We start from the raw sequence: 6,000 nt of genomic DNA on the forward strand, positions 1-6,000 counted from the left end.
CGGCACAGGGCCACAATGAAGGCTCAGATGCCTCCAGGACCAGATTTTGGGGACAACGCTGACCCCAGAGGTCAGGCTGACTTCCACTTTAGCCAAGAATGGGGGGGCGGGGAAGCAAAATCAAAATAGAGACATCCCTTTCCCTGCCCAGGGGAGGGGAGGGGAGGGCGTTGTCAAGCACAGGGCCATCTGGAAAGGGTAAACACCTGACCCTGCCACCTGGCCGCTAACACAGGACACGAACCCGAAGCTCATGGGCAGTGACACCACTAAAACCTGACAACAAAACCCCTCTAACGAGGACCAAAGTTGGCCAAGCAAAGCGCCCAGGCTGGGAAGGCTAGGGGATCCTGAAACAAGCTTTTCATATCTTCACGATGGAAATTCGTTTTGCACATTGAAATGCACCAGCCACCTGCAGAAACTAGGTTTTCCAGCAGGAAGGGAAGGACCGGCCTCTAGAGCCTAGGGCATTATTCTCCCTCCCTACATGTGTTTCAAAAAGCAGCTCCCAGAACTTGAAGGGATCATTGTTGCTGAAGTCAGGCTGGAGAGAGGTCCTTTAGCCTCGAGTTTTTCAGTGGTAAAAAGTAATACTTGAGGGGCTAGAGTGATAGCACAGCAGGTAGGGCGTTTGCCTTGCACGTGGCCGATCCTGGTTTGATTTCCAGCATCCTATATGGTCCCCTGAGCACTGCCAGAAGTAATTCTTGAGTAGCCAGAAGTAACCCCTGTGCATCGCTGGGTGTGACCCACAGAGCAAAAATAAATGAATAAATAAATAAAAAGTAATACATGAGAGGCTGGAGCCATAGTACAGTGGGTAGGGCGTTTGACTTGCATGCAGCCGACCCAGGTTCGATCCCCAGCATCCCATATTGTTCCCCGAGCACCAGCAGGAGTAATCCTTAGTGCAGAGCCAGGAGTAACCCCTGTGCATCACTGAGTGTGAATCAAAAAGCAAGAAAAAAAAAAGCAAAAAGTAATACATGATAATGGTAAAAAGTAATATATGCAGCTTGGCAAAGACCAAGAATTTTTCTCTTTCCAATGTTGGCGAAGCTCAGGCTTACTACTCACTCTGCACCCAGGAATTACTCCTGCAGGGCTCGGGACCACCTGGTATGCCAGGGGCCGAACCCGGACCATCTGCATGCAAGACAGGTGTCCTACCCGCACACCATCTTCCCAGCCCCTCTGCCCTTAGAAAGAATGAAGGCTCTCAGGCCCTTGAAATACAGAGTCCCAATTCTGGAAGGAAGACTAATTGTGAGTCACTGAAAGTGGTTTAGGGACTTGTTGATTTTTTTTTAATTGAATCACTGTGAGCTGCAATTACAAAACTTTTATGTTTGAATTTCAGTCGTATGATTATTTATTTATTTATTTAATTTTTATTAAATCACCATGTGGAAAGTTACAAAGTTCTCAGGTTTATATGTCAGTTATACAATATTCAAACACCCATCCCTTCACCAGTGCCCATATTCCACCACCAGAAACCCCAGTATACCCCCGCCCCCACCCCCTACCCCCTACTGTATAACTAATGAATTTCACTTCATTTTTTCTTTACCTTGATTACATTCCATAATTCAACACAAAACTCACTATAATTGTTGGAGTTTCCAACCAAGAGAGACTGACCTACTACATTTGATAATTAGTTTTTCATTGCTGGAAATGAAGAGATATGTAGCCCCACTGCTACAAGTACATAACTCTCTCTCTCTCTCTCTCTCTCTCTCTCTCTCTCTCTCTCTCTCTTTTTTCCTTTTTCCTTTTCCCTTTTTTTTTTTCTTTTTCCCCCTCATCCTCCTTCCTGTGCCTCATAGTATGGTGTACGCCACGCCGCGTCGGCCAGTATGGGGCTTTTGCTTAGTTCACAGTCCAGAGGTGGCTGCTACATTAAAAACCTTCAATATTTCAACAAAAACTTACTGTTATTATTTGGAGTTTCCCCCCCAAGTCAGACCTGTTCAAATGGAACCGTTTCACATTGCTGACAATTATAAATGTTAAGTCACGCGGACGCTGCTGCGTCCGCGCGATTTTGGATTTCTGTATAAAGTCCAGGGAAAATTCTGCCAGAAATTACATAGCCCCGCTCACAGTCCCAGTGCATTGCTGTAAGAAGTCTCTGAATTCAAAGTCTTTAGGCGCAGAGTGTCCGATTCGCGCTCAGCGGCTCCGGATTTATCTGGGCCGAGGGCGTGCCGGTTACGCCCCCTTCCCATGAGTTCCTGGGAGCCCCAAAAGTAAAAACCGAATACCTGTGGGTTTGGAGTCACAGAAGATGGCGCCTGCCACATGGGTGCCGCCAGCCCGCCGCTTTCCGTGCAGGAAGACAGGGTGGGGAGGGAAAAAAATCCACCCCCGGCAGCACAGAGTTGTAGCCCAGTTCGGTGTCCCAGTGCATCGCTATCGGATGCTGCGCTGGATGACCAAATGTGTTACATCTTTGGAATCAAAGTCTTTAGGCGCAGAGGGTCCAATTCGCGCTCAGCGGCTCCGGATTTATCTGGGCCGAGGGCCCGTATGATTATTTAGACCCATGGACTTTGGCGTAAACTGGGTTTGCATTACAGTTCTGTGAGTGTGTGTGTGTGTGTGTGTGTGTGTGTGTGTGTGTGTGTGTGCGCGCGCGATCTTGGGCAAGTTCACTCAACTCTAAACACCAGCGCCATTTGCGTTTGTTTGGCATGCCGACAGTCACTGGTAACCAATGTTCACTACATGGAATTTAATGATATCAGAAAATCCAGGTGTCTTCAGACATGTATAGATATTATAGATATTATTCATACGTGATTTCGGGATTTCCATTCGAAACCACTACTGTTAAAAAAAATTGTGTTTGTAGGGGGCAGGAGCAATAGCACAGCAGGTAGGGCATTTGCTTTGCACGAGACCACCCCGGGTTTGATTCCCAGCATCCCATAAGGTCCCCCGAGCACCTCCAGGAGTAATTCCTGAGTACAGAGCCAGGAGTAATCACTGAGGTTGAGACCCGAAAAAGAAAAAAAATGTTTAGAGAAAATAGTACAGCAGTTTGGGTGGCTCGGCTTGTGCACAGCTGAACCGGGTTCAACCCAGGCTCCATATATGGTCCCCGAAGTCCTACCCGGAGTGATCCCTGAACACAGTCAAGAGTAAACCCTGAACATCACTGGACGTGGCTCCAAAACAAACACAATCACGTTAAAACTAACTAAATTCCAATCACTGCCAAGAAAGCAACCCCAGAAGGCACCAGTATGGGCCGAGCAATAGGAGAGTGGGTAGGGTTGCCCGGCAACAGCCTCGCCGGGCTCAGTCCCACCAACCCACATGGTCCCCAGCACCGTCCCGAGCAGTTTGAGTGCAGAGCCAGATGCAAGCCCTGAGCGTCACCAGGTGTGACCCCTCCATCCACCCCTTAAAAAACAACCTATCTACTCGCCAGCAAGGCAGAGCCTGGCAAGCTACCCATGGCGTATCCGATATGCCAAAAACAGTAACAAGTCTCTCAGTGAAGATGTTACTGGTGCCCACTCGAGCAAATAGATGAGCAGCGGGATAACAGTGATATCAGTGATAGAGTGATACAGGACTCTTGAAATAGTAGAGTATCAACCATTTGATGACCCTAGTTCAAGCTCCAGTACCAACCATCACCTGAGCACAGAGCCAGGAGAAACCACTGGGCAAACACCAGAAGGAAAGGAAGGAGGAAGGGAGGGAGGGAGGGAGGGAAGGAAGGAAGGAAGGAAGGAAGGGAGGGAGGGAGGGAGGGAGGGAGGGAGGGAGGGAGGGAGGAAGGAAGGAAGGAAGGAAGGAAGGAAGGAAGGAAGGAAGGAAGGAAGGAAGGAAGGAAGGAAGGAAGGAAAGAAGGGAGGAAGGGAGGGAGGAAGGTAGGGAGAAAAGGAGGGAGAGAGAAAGCAAGAAAGCAAGAAAAGCAAGAAAGCAAGAAAGAGGGGCCGGAGCGATAGCACAGTGGGTAGGGCGTTTGCCTTGCACGCGGCCGACCCGGGTTCGATCCCCGGCATCCCATATGGTCCCCAAAGCACCGCCAGGAGTAATTCCTGAGTGCAGAACCAGGAGTAACCCCTGAGCATCGCTGGGTGTGACCCAAAAAGCAAAAAAAAAAAAAAAAGAAAGCAAGAAAGAAAGAAAGAAAGAAAGAAAGAAAGAAAGAAAGAAAGAAAGAAAGAAAGAAAGAAAGAAAGAAAGAAAGAAAGAAAGAAAGAAAGAAAGAAAGAAAGAAAGCCCTTTCTGCTGCTCCACGAGCTCCACCCCAGAGGCAACTGAACTACTTTGGACACGAGCAGCTCCCAGAAATGCCTCCAGACTGTGAACCGAGCCACTGGCCCATGCACCGCCAGCGGGGCAGGGTTTTTCTCTCCAGGCTTCTCCATCATATGAGCACCACAAAAGGGAAGTAAACGCTTGCAGTGATGGATTTTCCATGGACTTCATACAAAAATCCAAAACCTAATATCTCTTAATTGTCAGCAATGTGAAACGGTTCCTTGTTAGCAGGTCTGACTGTGGGGGGAAACTCCAAACAATAATACTGAGCTTTTTGTTGAAATATTGAAGGTAATCAAAGTAACAGCCATTTCTCTAGACTGTGAACTAAGACATAGCCCCACGCCGGCCGAGGAGAGGAAATATCCTCCTTTCTTGGTCCTTTTCCCTTTTCTGGGAGAAACCGGTGTGGCATCCACCATATTATGAGGTCTATTAAGCAGGCACAAACTTAGAGGAGTGGGAATGGGAGGGGAAAAAAATTTATGTACTTGGAACAGTGGGACGCTTGGGCAGTCTCGGGCCGATACCAGCACATGCTCCACCGAAATTCAACCCAGGTGGCCACACTTTTGTGCGGCCAAGTTGCTGCTGATCAACCAGAATCCAGAAGCCAACTAGACTACTTTTGGTACCAGAAACTACTTGCAGCCATGTCTCTAGACTGTGAACTAAGCCATAGCCCCACGCCAGCCGAGGACGGGAAATATCCTTTATTCTCGTCGGGCGGCATGGTGTCAGCCATAATATGAGGACTATTTATTAAGCAGGCACAAACTGGGTGGCGTGGGAAGGAGGGAAAAAAAATTCTATGTACTTGAAACAGCGGGACTTCATATCTCTCCAGTCTCAGCAATGGAAAACTAATTATCAAATGCTTCCTTGGCAGTAGGGCTGTCTTTCTTGGGGGGAAACTTCAACAATAGTGAGTTTTGTGTTGAAATATGGAATGGAATCAAGGTAAAGACAAAATGAAGTGAAATTTATCAATTGTGCAGGCGGGGATGGGGGGCGGGGGACAGGGGTTGGGAGGTAGACTGGTGTCTTTGGTGGTGGAATATGGGCACGGGAGAAGGGACGGGTGTTTGAGTATCGTATAACTTAGCCATAAGCCTGAGAACTTTGTTCTTTCTTTCTTTCTTTTTTTTCTTTTTTCTTTTTTTTTTAGACTAGTCAAGTGCAGTAGTGAGAGAGTTAGGTAAATCCAAGTACATCCAGGAGTTTAGTTTATAGTTTGCTGCAGGTTGACTTTAGGTTGACCTTGCGACCACTCACTTCTTTTTTTTTTTTTCCACACAGATAGAACTGGGTTCACTTTATTTATTTATTTTTTTATTTTATTGAATCACCATGCGGAAAGTTACAAAGTTTTTAGGCTTATGTCTCAGTTATACAATATTCAAACACCCTTCCCTTCACCATGCCCATCTTCCACCACCAAAACCCCAGTATACCTCCCAACCTCGCCCCCCCACCCCCACCTACTTAACTGATGAATTTCACTTCATTTTCTCTTTACCTTGATTACATTCCATATTTCAACACAAAACTCACTATTGTTGTTGGAGTTTCCCCCAAAAAAAGACAGCCCTACTACCAAGGAAGCATTTGATAATTAGTTTTACATTGCTTAGAATGACGAGATATGAAGTCCCACTGCTCCAAGTACATAACTCTTTTTTATTCTTTCCTTTTCTTTTTTTTCCTCTT

General features: G+C 47.0%; 1 protein-coding gene across 1 annotated transcript in view; it reads right to left on the minus strand.

The window, feature by feature from the left end:
* The window catches only part of LOC129402524 (UPF0606 protein KIAA1549-like), a 61,594-nt gene that overhangs the window by 675 nt on the left and 54,919 nt on the right, over positions 1 to 6,000 (minus strand). The gene's annotated exons all lie outside the window — the stretch shown is intronic.

Source organism: Sorex araneus, chromosome 1 (genome assembly GCF_027595985.1).
Source record: "Sorex araneus isolate mSorAra2 chromosome 1, mSorAra2.pri, whole genome shotgun sequence".
Taxonomy (NCBI): Eukaryota; Metazoa; Chordata; class Mammalia; order Eulipotyphla; family Soricidae; genus Sorex; species Sorex araneus.